The sequence below is a fragment of the Bubalus kerabau genome, chromosome 4 (genome assembly GCF_029407905.1).
Source record: "Bubalus kerabau isolate K-KA32 ecotype Philippines breed swamp buffalo chromosome 4, PCC_UOA_SB_1v2, whole genome shotgun sequence".
In the NCBI taxonomy this organism is placed as follows: Eukaryota; Metazoa; Chordata; class Mammalia; order Artiodactyla; family Bovidae; genus Bubalus; species Bubalus kerabau.
In genome coordinates this window covers 98,041,578-98,062,164 of record NC_073627.1, presented here as the reverse complement: position 1 = coordinate 98,062,164, position 20,587 = coordinate 98,041,578, and the positions used below count along the sequence as shown (strand labels likewise).

The 20,587-nt window shown below is 36.9% G+C and overlaps 1 long non-coding RNA gene across 1 annotated transcript in view; it reads left to right on the top strand.

Annotated features, from left to right (window-relative positions):
• Positions 1-4,569: 4,569 nt before the first annotated feature.
• The window catches only part of LOC129650011 (uncharacterized), a 130,755-nt gene continuing 114,737 nt past the window's right edge, over positions 4,570-20,587 (top strand). Inside the window, exon 1 of the long non-coding RNA XR_008713527.1 lies at positions 4,570-5,050. This is a non-coding gene — a long non-coding RNA (uncharacterized LOC129650011). The remainder of the gene's footprint in view (positions 5,051-20,587) is intronic.

Genomic DNA, 20,587 nt, shown 5'->3' with positions numbered 1-20,587 from the left:
AGCATTGGAAGGATACCTCAAATCTAGCCTTCTCTAGATTCGAGGCTTGCTCTTTGTCACAGAAGGATTGATTCATAATTGTTGAATCTGAGATAAGGTCCAGCTTGCTTACCTCAACTACGTTTCAATACTGACAGAGAAATCTCTCTGCAAGTGATAGTTTTCTTTCTTCCCTTATTTTCCATGCAATAAGTACTGGCAAAGTTTCAGAAAGAAATTCTAAAATACTCTTCTGCTTATCCTGGGAGCATTAAGAAGAAATAATAGAAAACTTATTTTTTCTTTGGATTCAAGCAATATTCTCTGACCTAGATTTAAAGGTAATAGAGCTAATTTGAGTATATTTTTTTTCTTTTGATTAGAAATAGGTGCAATTTATGACCAATTATTATCATCAAACTCCCCCCACCACAATATTGTATGTACAAAGCCAAAGTTTTAAATTATTAAATTGTAATTGGAAAGGGACTTTCTACTTTGATCTGATTCTAAAGTTTTCCACATTTCTGAGTGCTAAAGAGTCAATTTTATAATACATCTCTAGTTGCTTAACACCTTTCATTTAAGAAACTCAAAATTTGTATGAAAAAAATGTCTGCTTAATGGTGGGCTAAAACAGTGGACATGGCCTACTAGACTGAGGGAACAATGTGACTGAATGGTAATTCTCCTTCTTTTGGGTAAAGCTCCTGTTGCTCCTATCAGTAGAATCTCTAGTAACAACTCTTATTTGCAGTGTTTTTTGTAATAGACTATACTGTGTTAATTCTAATCCCTAGCAATTATGTACATATGATAATGAAAAATAAGTTTTTAAAGAACAATTAGTATGAAATCACTCATCAGAGAAATGCAAATCAAAACCACTATGAGGTACCATTTCACACCAGTCAGAATGGCTACAATCCAAAAGTCTACAAGCAGTTAATGCTGGAGAGGGTGTGGAGAAAAGGGAACCCTCTTACACTGTTGGTGGGAATGCAAACTAGTACAGCCACTATGGAGAGCAGTGTGGAGAGTCCTTAAAAAACTGGAAATAGAACTGCCTTATGACCCAGCAATCCCACTGCTGGGCATGCACACTGAGGAAACCAGAATTGAAAGAGACACGTGTTCCCCAATATTCATCGCAGCACTGTTTACAATAGCTAGGACATGGAAGCAACCTAGATGTCCATCAGCAGATGAATGGATAAGAAAGCGGTGGTACATATACACAATGGAGTATTACTCAGCCATTAAAAAGAATACATTTGAATCAGTTCTAATGAGATGGATGAAACTGGAGCCTATTATACAGAGTGAAGTAAGCCAGAAAGAAAAACACCAATACAATATACTAACACATATATATGGAATTTAGAAAGAATGATAACCCTGTATGCGAGAGAGCAAAAGAGACACTGATGTATAGAACAGTCTTTTGGACTCTGTGGGAGAGAGAGAGGGTGGGGTGATTTTGGAGAATGGCATTGAAACATGTATAATATCATATAAGAAATGAATCACCAGTCCAGGTTCAATGCAGGATACAGGATGCCTGGGGCTGGTGCACTGGGATGACCCAGAGGGATGGTACGGGGAGGGAGGTGGGAGGGGGGTTCAGGAAGGGGAACATGTGCACACCTGTGGTGGATTCATGTTGATATATGGCAAAACCAATACAATATTATAAAGTAAATAATAATAATAATAAAGAAATGATAAATGGTTTAAAAATAAATAAAAGCAACAATAACAACTTTATTGTTATTGTTGTTTCAGGAGAAAAAAAAAGGAAAGAAAGCAAAAGAGATAGAGGTTTCCTTCTTCAACTTGGAGATAACCACACTTCTAAATCTAAAGACGTTAATGCACTAAAAATAGGTCTTTCATCTCATGTATCACATAGAATGAGAAATTTTTCCAGCAATTCTTCACTTCTTTCCAATTTCTGATTTTTCTATCTAAGAATTGGAACAGTATCTAGAGTGTGAATTGAAATAAAATTGAAAAAGGTACAAGTGCCTTTTCTTCCTATATTGAGGTTCACTTTTTTATACATAATATAATCTATGTGATTTGCCCTAAACCCAAAGACAGTATTAAAAAACTCAAGGTTTATTCAGTCAACGTTCTAAATAGTGATTAGCTAACAAAGAAATGAGAGATATAACAAAAATTATTAATATTAACTTGTCTGAAAAGTATTATAAGAAAATTACTTCTTTGGCATTAATGACTTTATCAGAGCCTAATCTGAGACTCTAAGGATGAAATTATTTGATACTATTAGCTAATAAAAACAGAATTTCATATATTCTGATTTTTCTCAATAACCTCTCCAACATGAGATATTTTTAAATATTCCAAAACTGTATATATCCCTACTACCCTCTGATATATTTGGATATGTTATATACTTGCATAATATAATCTACTAAAATATTAATTTTCTATCTACATATATGTTTGGTAAAAGTTCCTCAATCTAGTTGTTTCTGATCATAATAAAATTTATGAAAGCATATATTGGAGTAACTAATTTTTTTAATTGGCTATAGTCCAAGGTATTGAATATGTTAAATAAATTATTTGTATATATATTATTATGGTATTCCACATTACCAAAATTTTACCTAAAAGGGTCATGATATATTGATATTTAAAAGTATTTGAAGTATATGTTGTAGAGAATTTAATAATATATGCCATCGTACCCAAATGCAATTCACTTTTAAAAGGAACAACTACAAATTTTTATATCAATATCAGAGGGAAAATAACACAGCACCTGTGGTATTAGAATAGTGAAATATTCAATAAAATCCAAAAGGTAATTTTAAAAGAAAGATAAAATGAAAGTACCCTCTATTATTTAACTGTGATAACACAGATAATGTAGAATGAGGCTGTTAAATATCAATACAAAGTTGAACACACCACAACTAGTCTCTTGACATGTACAAAATTTTGCAAGTAAAAACAATGCTTCAGAAAAGGATTTCACACATCCTAGACATCAAACACTTGCACAGAGTCAAAGGTAGATTATAGTACACTGTGACACATCAGTTAGCACTCTGTTAAAAATGAGCAATTAAAAGGCAATTGTGATTTAAAAAAATAATTTACTCATCAAGTCTTACAGTGATTGAGAGGTAGCAGAAAAAATACTGGTCTTAGATGTGGGATGAATATGTGAGGATGTGTATGTGTGTATACACATATGTGTACACACATTGTATATAGATATGTTGTGTGCTGTGCTACATCACTTCAGTTGTGTCTGACTCTGCAACCCTATAGCCCGCCAGGTTCTTCTGTCCACAGGATTCTCCAAGCAAGAATATTGGAATGGGTTGCCATGTTCCCCTCCAGGAATGGAACCCATGTCTCTTATGTCTCCTGCATTGACAGGTAGGTTCTTTACCTTTAGAGCCACCTGGGAAGCCCAGTATATAGCTATAGGACACTTTTACTCCATTCCTGTTGTTTGGTATCTGCATATTTTTTATGGATGGAAAGTCAGTAGATAATAACATACTAAGCCTCAGAGAATTTAAGGAGTTTAACTAAGACCGCCCAATACACATTTAGTAAATTGCAGACCCAGTAGTTGAACTAATTTTAATCTGAGTCAAATGTCTTTGACTTTTTCTGCTATGCCACTCAAAACACTAATGACAATTCTGTCATTGGTTGACTCACAAACACTTGCTAACATGTAGATTCCACATTTTGGGATGGTCCCAAATGGCCATAAAGTAAGCAACTTGAAATTAGGAGGAGATATGGGCAAAAGACCAAATTAGAAAGAGGTTGAGTAACTATTAGTTAACTCTTTTCTTCTACTGCCAAATATTCCTATCACCAAGGAATTGTGCCATAGAAGGCAGCCAAAATTTTCCCCATCTTATCTTCTTCATACATCTCTGAGATATTTGTTACATCATACTTAGCCTTTTCAAGATGCTCTCTCAAATTCATGTTAAGCAGATATCATATTGAAATTTTTTTAGGGGGGCACTGGCAAAAGACATTTTAATTCATTCAATAGATAAGAATCTAGTATGTGCAAAGCACTGCAATGTAAGAGAGAACCATAGTCCAGAATTTAAAGTATGTGGGATGTTAGATATTAAACAAGAACTGAAAAATAAGCTGCAATGCTATCTTATTATGGGCTTCCCTCATAGCTCAGTTGGTAAAGAATCTGCCTGCAATGCAGTAGACCCTGGTTCCATTTCTGGGTAGGAAGCCCAAGAATAGCTAAAAAAAATCCGTCTACAATGTGGGAGACCTGGGTTTAATCCCTGGGTTGGAAAGATCACCTGGAGAAGGGAAAGGCTACCCACTCCAGTATTCTGACCTGGAGAATTCCATGGACTGTATAGTCCATATGATTGCAAAGAGTTGGACACAACTGGGTGACCTTCACTTTCATCATATTATGGACAAGTCAATTACTTCATTTCTTGGCCATCAACCCACACATCTAGGGCTATCAACCCACATATTCTGGTCAAAAACATTTTCAGAAATCTTTTCTTCTTTTTTTTTTTCTGAAATTGGCTCACACCTGGTACCAATTGCCACAGATTGTGCTTCACTGAGCACAGAGCCATCTCTGGAAGATAAAAAAAGTACTAGGAGAAGAGAAAAGTTGCCATGGGATATAGTCTCAGCAGAAAATCTAAGCTAATTTCTCTGATGCTGGATAGACTTCCACAGTTATCCCCATATAGGGTGAGAGTGCTAGGCCCTCATACATGTGATTTCATGTGAGCTACACTGAGTGGAGGGAAAGGTCCTGCGAGTGCTGACTTGTTTCAGATGAACCAGTTCTTAAAAAGATCTGACAGCTGAGGGTTGTTTGCTGCTAGGCATCCTGGGAACTAGGCAAATACGTCTCTCCTTCCTAACGTGGTACTTGGCAGAGCCTCAGCATCTCCTTCTTGACAAGGTGTGTCGCAGAGCATCAGAGTGTCCTTTCTAACTGCTAAGCCAAGATGGACAGGATGTTTGGCTGTTTGGGTTTGGAATGTCAGCAGGAGGATCTGTGCTGGAGGTCAGTGTAAATGAATTATCTGTGTACATATGATCAGTAAAGCCATGACCTGGTTATCTCTCTTCCCAAAGGAAGAAGGGAGAGATACTCTGAGAAAGAAAGGGTCTCAGACTAGGACTCGGAATCGCAACAAATCAAGGAGGGCATTCTGCAAAGGAGAGCAAGAGGAAGATTCCAAGAGAGAAGTTTGAAATTATTCTACTTGAATTCAGATTTTTCTTTTGACTATTAGCTCTCCATTTCCTTGTTACTATTTTTGTTCTTGAATCATGTGGATGGGCACTTAATAATTTGGAGTTCAGAGAACTTCAGGAACAGAAAAATTAAATAAGAAATGCTATATTTACCTCAGGTGGAAATGAGGTTTCATTTCAAAGAACATGAATAAGTTTAAAAGGTGAAATGATCATATAAATAGAGGATAAGTGTCGTGCCTTTCAGTGGCTGAGTCTAGGAGATTTTAATCTGAATAGGTAAGAAAGATAACAAAAAAAGAATTAATATTAGTATCAAATGGATTGTATTGTTGCTTGAAATATACATTCGCAAAATTATGTATGACTACAATCCTGACAAACTCATTTTGAGTCTTTTCCCCGTATATTTAGAAAAAATGGATTCAGGTGTTAGGGAGTTCAGAAAGAACTAGAATCACTCTTGGTGCTCCCTCAAATTATATTTTAAAACTAATGAATGGATTCTTATTTCACAACCTAATGTAGCTACTTTTAGAATTAAGGGAGGGATATGTTTACCAGAGGGACAGGATAGGTTTGATGGGCAGTCTAGAGGGTTTTTGGCATTATCTGCACTCTATGTGTCACATCATATATATATATATATATATATATATATATATATATATTATAAATCAGATTTTTAACTTTTCATTTTGAGATAATTATAGTTTAACTTGCAGTTGTATAAAATAGAGAGATCAGCTATACTTGCTATCCAGTTTGTCTCAATTGTAAGATATTACATAGCTGTAGTAAATATCACAATTAGGATTGACAGCAATACAACCCACTCACCTGATTCAGATTTCACCAGTACCACTTGTGTGTGTGAGAGAATGCTTGTGTATGCATTTAATTCTGTGCAATTTTATAATGTTTTTAACATGCCATTATGTTTTTACAAGTATATGTAAATGGAACTTGTATTCTGACCTTTGAAATTCAGTTGAAATGCTTTTTTTTTTTTGAAGAAAGAAAGAAATTCCATGTAAATTTGATGTAATTCACTGATAGCTCAGTTGGTAAACAATCCACCTGCAATGCAGGAGACCCTGCTTCCATTCCTGGGTCTGGAAGAACCACTGGAGAAGGGATAGGCTACCCACTCCAGTATTCTTTTGGGCTTCCCTTGAGCTCAGCTGGTGAAGAATCTGCCTGCAATGCGGGAGACGTGGGTTCAATCCCAGGGTTGCTAAAATCCCCTGGAGAAGTGAAATGCTACCTGCTCCAATATTCTGGCTTGGAGAATTTCATGGACTGTATAGGGGTTCCAAGAGTTGGACACTGAAAAGTGACTTTTACTTTCACTTATGATTATAAAAAGTAATTTATAGAGGACATACCTAGGATAAAGGGAACTTTTTAGTTTATGATATGTAGACATATTATTCCAGGGTGATTGTCTTCAGCTTTTTATCATGCATCTATGCAAAATATGTATTATTTTAAAGAAAGAAGGTAGTTACACCTAATGCCTATATTTTAGTATCATTCTAGCTTTTATCTTAGTAATTGCTGGTAAGTAAAGATGCCCTGATATTTTAGTTTTCCAAATCTTATATCACTGTTCAGATGAGGAATATGTGTAAATCCATTCTAGATGGTTCAAAGAGGAATCTTGTTTAGTTTTCTGAGGACACAGTTCTTACTACAAATTTTGAAGAACAGAAGTAAACATACCCACTTATGTGTGTGTATGTGTATGTATATACACCACATATGTGTATTCGTATGCACAAGCACATAGACACACAAACTTCAGTAAGCTGTTTCTTCTATTTCATGTGATAGTCAGTGTATATGTGTCAGTATAATGCATACTTTTCTACTGAGTGCACAAAATATATGTGAGGACATAGAGCTCAAGAGCTAATATTCTAATGTGACAATAATAGGACACATGCTGAAGCTCATTATTTAGATTCTAATTAACTGCCTTAAAGGTACCAAAGTATTCCATATGTTTCACATAGTGTATTTTCCTTTCTTTTTTCATATGTGACTAGTACATTTTCCTGTACCTAATTCCTTGGAAAAATAAGTTTCTTAGACAAAAATGAGGCTTGTATATTTTAAGTCAGCATAAAGAAATTTGATTATCAAATTTGATAGTACTTAGAGACAGAATGGGAAAGACTAGAGATCTCTTCAAGAAAATTAGAGATACTAAGAAAATATTTCATGCAAAGATGGGCTCGATAAAGGACAGAAATGGTATGGATCTAACAGAAGCAGAAGATATTAAGAAGAGATGGCAAGAATACACAGAAGAACTGTACAAAAAAGATCTTCACGACCCAGATAATCATGATGGTGTGATCACTCACCTAGAGCCAGACATCCTGGAATGTGAAATCAAGTGGGCTTTAGGAAGCATCACTATGAACGAAGCTAGTGGAGGTGATGGAATTCCAGCTGAGCTATTTCAAATCCTGAAAGATGATGCTGTGAAAGTGCTGCACTCAATATGCCAGCAAATTTGGAAAACTCAGCAGTGGCCACAGGACTGGAAAAGGTCAGTTTTCATTCCAATCCCAAAGAAAGGCAATGCCAAAGAATGCTCAAACACCGCACAATTGCACTCATCTCACATGCTAGTAAAGTAATGCTCAAAATTCTCCAAGACAGGCTTCAGCAATACATGAACTGTAAACTTCCTGATGTGCAAGCTGGTTTTAGAAAAGGCAGAGGAATCAGAGATCAAATTGCCAACATCCACTGGATCATGGAAAGAGCAAGAGAGTTCCAGAAAAACATCTATTTCTGCTTTATTGACTATGCCAAAGCCTTTGACTGTGTGGATCACAATAAACTGTGGAAAATTCTGAAAGAGATGGGAATACCAGACCACTTGATCTGCCTCCTGAGAAATTTGTATGCAGGTCAGGAAGCAACAGTTAGAACGGGACATGGAACAACAGACTGGTTCCAAATAGGAAAAGGAGTACGTCAAGGCTGTATATTGTCACCCTGCTTATTTAACTTATATGCAGAGTACACCATGAGAAACCCTGGGCTGGAAGAAACACAAGATAGAATCAAGATTGCTGGGAGAAATATCAATAACCTCAGATATGCAGATGACACCACCCTTATGGCAGAAAGTGAAGAGGAACTCAAAAGCTTCTTGATGAAAGTGAAAGTGGAAAGTGAAAAAGTTGGCTTAAAGCTCAACTTTCAGAAAACAAAGATCGTGGCATCTGGTCCCATCACTTCATGGGAAATAGACGGGGAAACAGTGGAAACAGTTTCAGACTTTATTTTGGGGGGCTCCAAAATCACTACAGATGGTGACTGCAGCCATGAAATTAGAAGACACTTACTCCTTGGAAGGAAAGTTATGACCAACCTAGATAGCATATTCAAAAGCAGAGACATTACTTTGCCAACAAAGGTTCATCTAGTCAAGGCTATGGTTTTTCCTGTGGTCATGTATGAATGTGAGAGTTGGACTGTGAAGAAGGCTGAGTGCTGAATAATTGATGCTTTTGAACTGTGGTGTGGGAGAAGACTCCTGAGAGTCCCTTGGACTGCAAGGAGATCCAACCAGTCCATTCTGAAGGAGATCAGCCCTGGGCTTTCTTTGGAAGGAATGATGCTAAAGCTGAAACTCCAGTACTTTGGCCACCTCATGCGAAGAGTTGACTCATTGGAAAAGACTGTGATGCTGGGAGGGATTGGGGGCAGGAGGAGCAGGGGATGGCAGAGGATGAGATGGCTGGATGGCATCACTGACTCAATGGACGTGAGTCTGGGTGAACTCTGGGAATTGGTGATGGACAGGGAGGCCTGGCATGCTGCGATTCATGGGGTCGCAGAGAGTCAGACACAACTGAGCAAATGAACTCTACTGACTTACATCAATACATTTCATCATCTTACTGTTTCCCAAACCATATGTAAAAATCAAATACAGTTTTGTGCATATCATCCTTGCCTTCTAAAATCATAAAGTAAGAAGTAGAAAATAATAATACTGTTTCTAGTGAATGTTTTCAGAAGTTAAAAATTAGATGAACTTTAGAATTGCCATTAGATCAAATCAGATCAGTCCCTCAGTCGTGTCCGACTCTTTGCGACCCCATGAATCACAGTATGCCAGGCCTCCCTGTCCATCACCAACTCTTGGAGATCAAACTCATGTCCCTCGAGTCGGTGATGCCATCCAGTCAACTCATCCTCTGTCGTCCCCTTCTCCTCCTGCCCCTAACCCCTCCCAGCATCAGAGTCTTTTCCAATGAGTTAACTCTTTGCATGAGGTGGCCAAAGTACTGGAGTTTCAGCTTTAGCATCATTCCTTCCAAAGAAATCCCAGGGCTGATCTCCTTCAGAAGGGACTGGTTGGATCTCCTTGCAGTCCAAGGGACTCTCAAGAGTCTTCTCCAACACCACAGTTCAAAAGCATCAATTCTTCGGCGCTCAGCCTTCTTCACAGTTCAACTCTCACATCCATACATGACCACAGGAAAAACCATAGCCTTGACTAGATGAACCTTTGTTTGCAAAGTAATGTCTCTGCTTTTAAATATGCTATCTAGGTTGGTCATAACTTTCCTTCCAAGGAGTAAGCGTCTTCTAATTTCATGGCTGCAGTCACCATCTGCAGTGATTTTGGAGCCCAGAAAAATAAAGTCTGACAGTGTTTCCACTGTTTCCATAACATTAATGTAAGTTCTTAATTCATGAGTAGGTTAAATTTTTAAAAATAAAATCTTTAACTGCAACTGATTTAAAATTCTCTTTAGTTGATACATTTAAAAATATTTATAGTATTTTGTGTCCATAATTTCAAATATAATTTTGACATGGTAGCAGTTTCTTGTATCTTTGAGATGAGAAGGAAACCAAAAACATTCAAGATGTTTTTATTTTAACTTTCTTTTCAAACTGGTATAGATCAACGTCATCATGAGAAATCAAAAAGCACTGCATGTGTTGAGAATTTTCATATGGTATCTGGATATCACCATAAAGAGATTGTGCAGAACTTTTGTTCCCCATTTTTATAACTTTGCATATTGCTGAAAATATCTAATAGGCTATTTAATTTAGTTTGTAAAATTCTTTAATAAATGGATGATTAGATTGATACACATTTGAAAAGAATTTTGGCTACCATTCATGTCTTCACAATCTCCATATATTTAGGCTCTGTTATATGTCAGTGAATTAAGTCTTATGCAGAACTACAGCCTCATAAAAACTAAATATATTGACTATGTTTTTCTGCATTATTGACATTATACTTGTTTATATGTTGTTAGCAATTATGTGTTGCTTATAGAGGAGATTATATAAGACATAAATATAGATTTAATTTAAAACTCATGGGGAAAGCCATATGATGCAAAAGGAAAAGCAATGTTGACATTCAGTTCAGTTCAGTCGCTCAGTTGTGTCTGACTCTTTGCAACCCCATGAATCGCAGGACGCCAGGCCTCTCTGTCCATCACCAACTCCCGGAGTTCACCCAGACTCACGTCCATTGAGTCAGTGATGCCATCCAGCCATCTCATCCTCTGTTGTCCCCTTCTCCTCCTGCCCCCAATCCCTCCCAGCATCAGAGTCTTTTCCAATGAAGCAACTCTTCGCATGAGGTGGCCAAAGTACTGGAGTTTCAGCTTTAGCATCATTCCTTCCAAAGAAATCCCAGGGCTGATCTCCTTCAGAATGGACTGGTTGGATCTCCTTGCAGTCCAAGGGATTCTCAAGACTCTTCTCCCACACCACAGTTCAAAAGCATCAATTCTTCAGCGCTCAGCCTTCTTCACAGTCCAACTCTACATGCATACATGACCACAGAAAAAACCATGGCCTTGACTAGACGGAACTTTGTTGGCAAAGTAATGTCTCTGCTTTTGAATATGCTATCTACTGAGTTGTAAAAAGACTGTAAATACGATTCTTAAAAACATGGATGCAGGGTACATCATGAGAAACGCTGGGCTGGAAGAAGCACAATCTGGAATCAAGATTGCTGGGAGAATATCAATAACTTCAGATATGCAGATGACATCACCCTTATGGCAGAAAGTGAAGAGGAACTAAAAAGCCTCTTGATGAAAGTGAAAGAAGAGAGTGAAAAACTTGGCTTAAAGCTCAACATTCAGAAAATTAAAATCATGGCATCTGGTCCCATCACTTCATGGGAAATAGATGGGGAAACAGTGGAAACAGTGTCAGACTTTATTTCTTTGGGCTCCAAAATCACTGCAGATGGTGATTGAAGCCATGAAGTTAAAAGATACTTACTTCTTGGAAGGAAAGTTATGACCAACCTAGATAGCATATCAAAAAGCAGAGAGATTACTTTGCCAACAAAGGTTCGTCTAGTCAAGGCTATGGTTTTTCCTGTGGTCATGTATGGATGTGAGAGTAGGACTGTGAAGAAAGCTGAGTGCTAAAGAGTTGATGTTTTTGAATTGTGGTGTTGGAGAAGACTCTTGAGAGTCCCTTGGACTGCAAGGAGATCCAACCAGTCCATCCTAATGGAGATCAGTCCTGGGTGTTCATTGGAAGGACTGATGCTGAAGCTGAAACTCCAATACTTTAGCCACCTCATGTGAAGAGCTGACTCATTGGGAAAGACTCTGATGCTGGGAGGGATTGGGGGCATGAGGAGAAGGGGACTACAGAGGATGAGTTGACTGGATAGCATCACCGACTCGATGGACATGAGTTTGATCTCCAGGAGTTGGTGATGGACAGGGAGGCCTGGCATGCTGTGATTCATGGGGTCACAAAGAGTTGGATACGACTGAGTGACTGAACTGAAAAACATGGAAATATAATACAGACCTGAAGAATGACCTTGAGTGAGTGAAGTCACTCAGTTGTGTCCGACTCTTTGGGACCCCATGGACTGTAGCAGCCTACCACACTCCTCTGTCTATGGGATTTTCCAGGCAAGAGTACTGGAGTGGGTTGCCATTTCCTTCTCCAGAGGATCTTCCCGACCCAGGGATTGAACCCAGGTCTTCCGCATTGTAGGCAGACGCTCTACTCTCTGAGCCACCAGGGAAGTTCAAAGAATGACCTGATTACTATTAAATTATTTGCATAATGCTGATAAAACATTTGCTAAGTATTAACTCACATATGGAGTTAAAATGCTCTCTTAAAAAATAATAGATCTGAATCTCTTGTCCTACTGATTTTTGCAAAAGAGTGAATGCGTTTGCTACTGGGCAGAAGCTAAAAGTGGATCTGAAAATGCTATGAAATTCACTGTTCATTTGGATAAAGTTTGAGTTTTAATTTCAATAACCTCAACTGAGAAATAGGAATACTATTAAATCATGATATTATTAGGTTTTTGTTTAATTTATGTATTCACCTACTCTTGCTGATTAACTGAGTAGTTAAAAGCTGTCAGGAAAAAAAAAAAAGTAAAGCTGAGCACAAATTAAATATGTTTACTTGAATTCTGAATTCATATTAGTGTGTTTTATTTTTACAGATATAGAAATGCTTCAATAAATAGTAGAGCATTGATTATAACTTAATTCTTATGAGACCTGTATGAATATATAATACTAGAAGCTATGTTTTCCTTTTCACTATTAATAGTACCAGCCAATTCTTTTTCATCATTTTTTGTTTGTTTGAGAGAGGTTGAAGAGGGAAGGTTACTAGTACTCAAATAACTTACTGAAAATTAAATTTAATAGAATCTAAAATGGAAATATATTTCCCAGAGGAAGCAAGGAAGTTTGCTTTCTTTCAAGCCTGAGACCTTGCGCTTCTTAAGGGCTGAAAACTTACATACCTTATGTAGTTACATGGTAATTTATATCAATCATGGTACATAACATAAAGTTGTTGTTTAATTAATATTTATATAATTGAATTTTAAGTGTTCAGAAAACATAATTGTGAAATTAACATTTGTTTATACCATAATTTGGCCCAAACAAAAACGTTGCCATCAAAAGACAATTTATAATCTTGGTAGTGTATTTTCTACCTAACTCAAATTCTTTAGAGCTATGACTGATACAGCCATGTCCTTTGTAACCTATGCAGATAGATAAGATTATCATAATCCTTCTACTTATGACTTTATTTTTTTCATGGTAAGACTAGAACTTTAAAAAAATTTTAGAATATAGTTGATATATTAATACAATGTTGTGTTAGTTTCAGGTGTATGAAGTGAAAGTCTCTCAGTCGTGTCCAATGCTTTGTGATCCCATGTGCTATATAGTAGATCCTTGCTAAGTCACTTCAGTCGTGTCTGACTCTGTGCGACCCCATAGACGGCAGCCCACCAGGCTTCCTCGTCCCTAGGATTCTCCAGGCAAGAACACTGGAGTGGGTTGCCATTTCCTTCTCCAATGCATGAAAGTGAAAATTGAAAGTGAAGCCACTCAGTCGTGTCCAACTCCTAGCGACCCCATGGACTGCAGCCTACCAGGCTCCTCCATGCATTGGATTTTCCAGGCAAGAGTACTGGAGTGGGGTGCCATTGCCTTCTCCGATAGTAGATCCTTATGAATTATTTATTTTATATGTAGTAATGTGTGTATGTCAATCCCAATCTCCCAATTTATCCCTCTCCCTCACCTTCTGGTGACCATAGTTTGTTTTCTACATCCATGACTCTGTGTCTGTTTTGTAGATAAGTTCATTTATACTTTATTTTTTTTTTTTTTAGATTCCACATATCAGCTCAGTTCAGTTCAGTCGCTCAGTCATGTCCGACTCTTTGTAACCCCATGAATCGTGGCACACCAGGGCTCCCTGTCTATCACCAACTCCTGGAGTTCACTCAAACTCATGTCCATTGAGTCGGTAATGCCATCCAGCCATCTCATCCTCTGTCATCCCCTGCTCCTCCTGCCCCCAATCCCTCCCAGCATCAGAGTCTTTTCCAATGAGTCAACTCTTCACATGAGGTAGCCAAAGTACTGGAGTTTAAGTTTCAGCATCAGTCCTTCCAATGAACACCCAGGGCAGATCTCCTAGGATGGACTGTTTGGACCTCCTTGCAGTCCAAGGGACTCTCAATAGTCTTCTCAAACACCACAGTTCAAAAGCATCAATTCTTTGGTGCTCAGCTTTCTTCACAGTCCAGTTTCCAGTAAGGGAGTTGGGAGACAGCAAGGAGGGACTTAGATTGCTGGCAGAAGTAAACACAAATACCTGTGGGGTGATAAGTGGTGAAATCTGCAAGGAGTCTAGGATGCCAGTGTTGACTCTCGCCTGTCTTCAGTGACAGAAACTCTGGACAGCTGTGATTCATGGGGTCACAAAAAGTTGGACATGACTGAGCGACTGAACTGAACTGTCTTCTAAAATGTCTGTGCTATTTTTATCTTTCCACCAGCAATGTATGAGTGATTCAGTTTCTTCATGTACTTGCCAGCATTTAGTATTGTCACTAGTTTTTATTTTAACCGTTCTGATAGGTGTAAACTGCTGCCTCATTGTGCTTAAAAAGCCAGATAGCCATCCATATCTAATGGCTACTGGTGTTGAGCCTTTTGTTCACATGTTAGCCATGTGTACTCATTTATGGGAAATATTGGTTAATCAATTTTGCTAATTTTGTCAATTATTTTATTATTTATTATTTAAATAATTTATTTATTAATAAAATTATTTATTTTATTATTTTATGTTTCAGATTCTTTATTGTGAATTATAAAACATTTTTACGATTCATGATTATTAATTTGTGGTATGTTTTAATTATAATATTGCTTAATGTATTTTTCTTAGTATGAAAATACACACACACACACACACACACACACAGTCTACTCCTATAGCTTTACCACTTCCAATGAAGGGTAAAAACTTTATTTCCATTTCGGTTCCTTTATATTTGCCACTTTTAAAATATAATTGCTTTGATATTAGTTGTTATTTTAATTTTTATTTGTATGAGTATTATTTAGAAACCTGATGGAAATAGTCTACTATATGTCTATTGCTGCTGCTGCTAAGTCGCGTCAGTCGTGTCTGACTCTTCGCGACCGCATGGACTGTAGCCCACCAGGCTCCTCCGTCCGTGGGATTTTCCAGGCAAGAGTACTGGAGTGGGGTGCCATTGACATGTCTATTACATGTACGTATATTTGTGCTCTTTCCATTGTTTTTTTCTTTCTGATCCTTTGAGAGTTCATCTTCTATCATTTTGTTTCTGTTTGAAGAACTTCCTTAGCCATTCTTCAACAGTAGGTTTTTTAATTTCCTTCATCTAAGGATGACTTTGTTTTTCCTTTGAGAGATTGAATATCTAGACAATTGGCATGCAGTATTTTAAGATAGAACTCTACCCACAATATGAAGTAGTAAGTCTAGGAATTCAAACCACAACCTGTGTAGCAGACAGCCCCAGTCAAGACTTGATCAATAACTGACAGATTTTTTTTTTGTCCCTCTTTTCAATGTAGGACTAAGTGGTAAAAACCAAGTGTGTTCTTCTAACTAATCGTTTAAGATCCCCTGCTACTAGTTCACCTGCCTCTAGTTTTCCCATGTCAACAGTTTTCAATTAGGGCCTACCTGAAGGCTTCCTTTTTTGCCATTATGAAGTTTTTAGTTTCTTGGAGTCTCTGCCAAATGTAACTGATGTTGTCAGACTCACTTGCTATAGAACAAACTCTGAACAAATAGTTTTGATCATTCTCATTTGGATAGTCTTTATTTAAACATCTTCATTCCTGAAGAATATTCTTGAAAGATGAAACTGACAGTTCTCATTTCTTACTTTTCAGTGATTAAAAAATGTTGTGTCACTTACTCTCTGATTTCAAATGAGAAATTTGCTGTAATCGGAACTGTTTATTTAATTTATATGCAGAGTACATCATGAGAAACGCTGGACTGGAAGAAACACAAGCTGGAATCAAGATTGTGGGGAGAAATATCAATTACCTCAGATATGCAGATGACACCACCCTTAGGCAGAAAGTGAAGAGGAACTCAAAAGCCTCTTGATGAAAGTGAAAGTGGAGAGTGAACAAGTTGGCTTAAAGCTCAACATTCAGAAAACAAAGATCGTGGCATCCGGTCCCATCACTTCATGGGAAATAGATGGGGAAACAGTGGAAACAGTGTCAGACTTTATTTTTCTGGGCTCCAAAATCACTACAGATGGTGACTGCAGCCATGAAATTAAAAGATGCTTACTCCTTGGAAGGAAATTTATGACCAACCTAGATAGCATATTCAAAAGCAGAGACATTACTTTGCCAACAAAGGTTCATCTAGTCAAGGCTATGGTTTTTCCTGTGGTCATGTATGGATGTGAGAGTTGGACTTGTGAAGAAGGCTGAGCGCCGAAGAATTGATGCTTTGAACTGTGGTGTTGGAGAAGACTCTTGAGAATCCCTTGGACTGCAAGGAGATCCAACCAGTCCATTCTGAAGGAGCTCAGCCCTGGGATTTCTTTGGAAGGAATGATGTTAAAGCTGAAACTCCAGTACTTTGGCCACCCAGTTGCCTCATTGGAAAAGACTGTGATGCTGGGAGGGATTGGGGGCAGGAGGAGAAGGGGACAACAGAGGATGAGATGGCTGGATGGCATCACTGACTCGATGGATGTGAGTCTCAGTGAACCCTGGGAGTTGGTGATGGACAGGGAGGCCTGGCGTGCTGCGATTCATGGGGTCGCAAAGAGTTGGACACGACTGAGCGACTGATCTGATCTGATCTGAACTAGGATTCTCCTATAGGTAATATCTTATTTCTCTGCCTGTTTTCAAGATTATTTTTATTTAGTTTTCAGAAGTTTAATTTTGCTGTATCTCAGTATAGATTTATCCTATTTGTGGTATTTCTTGGTTCCTGTAATCTGTAGGTTTATAAATTTCACTAAATTTGAGCTCAGTCATTATTTTAGCATCTTTGTATTTCCTTACCTTCTGAGATTCTAATGGTGTGAATGTTGTTTTTACTGTCCTATAAATTGTAGAGGATGTATTTTTAAAATTCTACCGTTTCTCTAAAGTTCCAGTTGGGTATATTTTATTGATCTGTCCACAGGTCCACTAATTATGTCACCTCTATACTTAGACCCAGTGACTTTTTTTTAAGTGTAAGTGTTTTTCAGTTTTATAATTTCCTTTTCATCCTTGAAATTCCTGTTTTTGATATTTATTTTTATTTGTTACAGAAGATTAGCAGTTTCTTGTTTAAATTTTGTTATCATTGCTGCTTTAAAATCCTTGTATAATTCCACCATCTGATTACTCTTGGCATTGATATCAGCTGTCTTTTCTCATTCCAGTTGTGATTTTTATGTTTCTTGGAATGACAGATATTTTACAATTGTTTTCCTGGGTATTTTGTCAAGTATGTTAGAAGTCTCTGGTTCTAATAGACGTCTTCTATTTCAGCAGTCATTCTGTTTAGGTTTAGCATACAGATCTTGACATGTTTTTATGAGGTATATTTCAGTTTTGTATTTGTTTTCTTTAAACTGAAGTAAAGTTGATTTACAATTTTTTTTAGTTTTAAATATACACTATAGTGACTCAATGTTTCATATTATACTCCATTTAAAGTTATTATAAAATATTGATTATATTCCTTGTGTGGTACATTATATCCTTGAATCTTACTTACCTAGATTCCCTTTCTCTATATTGTTCTTCCCTCTCCTCCTCTTCCTCTCTTAACTATTGGTTTGTTCTCTGTATCTGTCTGTGAGTCTGATTCTGTTTTGTTATAGTCATTTGGTTTTCTTTTTATTTTTTGGAGTTCACACATAAGCAAAAACATACAGTATTTGTGTTTCTCTGTTTGACTTACTTCATTAAGCACAGTACCTTCCCAGTTCATCCTTGCTGTTGGAAATTGCATTTTTTTTTCTTAGATGAGTAGTATTCCATTGTATACATTCATGCATGTATGTGTACATTATCTCCAGCTTTGCTCCCACCTCCCCGCCCCCCACGCCCTGAGAATTTTTGTGGCAATCTTTTATTTTTCCACATAAATTTTAGAATTATTAGTTCTACTTCTGTGAAGAATACTGTTGGTATTTTGATAAGGATTATACTGAATCTGTATTGTCTTTAAACAATATAAATTATTCTAATCTTTGAACACAGTATCTTTCCATCTGTGTCTTTTTCAGTTTATTGCATCAGTGGCTTACAGTTTTGAAGTAGAGGTATTTTACCCTCTTAGATTTATTCGTAAGTATTTTATTCTTTTTGATGTAATTCTAAATGGAATTGTTTTCTTAAATTCTCTTTTTGAAGGTTTGCTGTTAATGTATAGAATATAAGACATTTCTGTGTATTAAATTTGTATCCTTGTCTGTAGACTTTTTGATGATGGCCATTCTAAATAGTGTGAGGTGAGATCTCATTGTGGTTTTAATTTGCATTTCTCTAATAATGAGCAATGTTGAACATCTTTTAATGTGTTTGTTAGCCATCTGTATGCCTTCTTTGGAGAAATGTCTGTTTAGGTCTCTTTCCCACTTTTTGATTGGGTTGTTTTTCTGGTATTGAGTTGTATGAGCTGCTTGTATATTTTGGAAATTAATCCTTTGTCAGTTGTTTCATTTGCTGCTATTTTCTCCCATTCTGAGAGCTGTCTTTTCACCATACTTATAGTTTCCTTTGCTGTACAAAAGCTTTTAAGTTTAATCAGGTCCCACTTGTTTACTTTTGTTTTTATTTCCATTACACTAGGAGGTGGGTCATAGAGGATCTTGTTTTGATTTATGTCATCGAGTGTTTTGCCTATGTTTTCCTCTAAGAGTTTTATAGTTTCTGGTCTCACATTTACATCTTTAACCCATTTTGAGTTTATCTTTGTGTATGGTGTTAGGAACTGTTCTAATTTCATTCTTTTACATGTAGAATTCCAGTTTCCCAGCACCACTTATTGAAGAGGCTGTCTTTACACCACTGTATATTCTTGCCTCCTTTGTCAAAAATAAGGTACCCATAGGTGCATAGGTTTATTTATGGGCTTTCTATTTTATTCTATTGGTCTATATTTCTGTTTTTGTGCCAGTACCATGTGGTCGTGATGACTGTAGCTTTGTAATCTGAAGCCAGGAAGGTTGATTCCTCCAGCTCCATTCTTCCTCAAGACTGTTTTGGCTATTTGGGGTCTTTTGTGTTTCCATATGAATTGTGAATTTTTTTTTTTTTCTAATTCTATGAAAGCCATTGGTAATTCGATAGAGATTGCATGAATCTATAGATTGCACTTGGTTGTATAGTCATTTTCACAATAAATATTGATTCTTCCTGCCCAGGAACATCAAATCTCTCTCCATCTGTTTACGTTGTCTTTGACCTCTTTATTAGTGTCTTACAAATTTTTGTGTACAGTTCTCCTTAGGTAAGTTTATTCCTAGATATTTAATTCTTTTTGTTGCAGTAGTGAATGTGACTGATTGCTTAACTTCTCTGATTTTTCATTGTTAGTATATAGACTTGCAAGTGATTTCTGTGTATTGATTTTTGTATCCTGCTACTTTGCTAAATTCACTGATTAGCTCTAGTAGTTTTCTGATACTATCTTTTGGGTTTTCTATGTACAGTATCATGTCATCTGCAAACAGTGAGAGCCTTAATTCTCTTTTGATCTGGATTCCTTTTATTACTTTTTCTTCTCTTATTGCTGTAGCTAGGACTTCCAGAACTGTGTTGAATAACAGTGCTGAAATTGGACACCCTTGTCTTGTTCCTGATCTTAGGGGGAATGCTTTCAGTTTTTCACCATTGAGAATAATGTTTGCTGCAGGCTTATCGTATATGGCCTTTACTATTTTGAGGTAGGTTCCTTCTATGCCCATTTTCGAAGAGTTTTAATCATACATGGGTGATGAATTTTGTCAAAGGCTTTTTCTGCATCTATTGAGATTATCATATGGTTTTTATCTTTCAATTTGTTAATATGGTATATCACATTGATTGATTTGCATATATTGAAGAATCCTTGCATCCCTGGAATAAACCCAACTTGATCATGGTGTATGAACTTTTTGATGTGTTGTTGAATTCTGTTTGCTAAAAATTTGTTGAGGATTTTGCATCTATGTTCATAAGTGATACTGGCCTGTAGTTTTCCTTTTTTCTATTGTCTTTGTTTTGATTTGGTATCAGGGTCATGGTGGCCTTGTAGAATGAGTTTGAAAGAGTTCATTCCTTTGCAATTTTTTTAAAAGACTTTTAGAAGGATAGGCATTAGCTCTTTTCTAAAATTTGATAGAATTCTCCTGTAAAGCCATCTGGTCCCGGACCTTTGTTTTTTTGGGAGATTTTTTATTACAGCTTCAATTTCAGTGCTTGTAATTGGGTTGTTCATAACTTCTATTTCT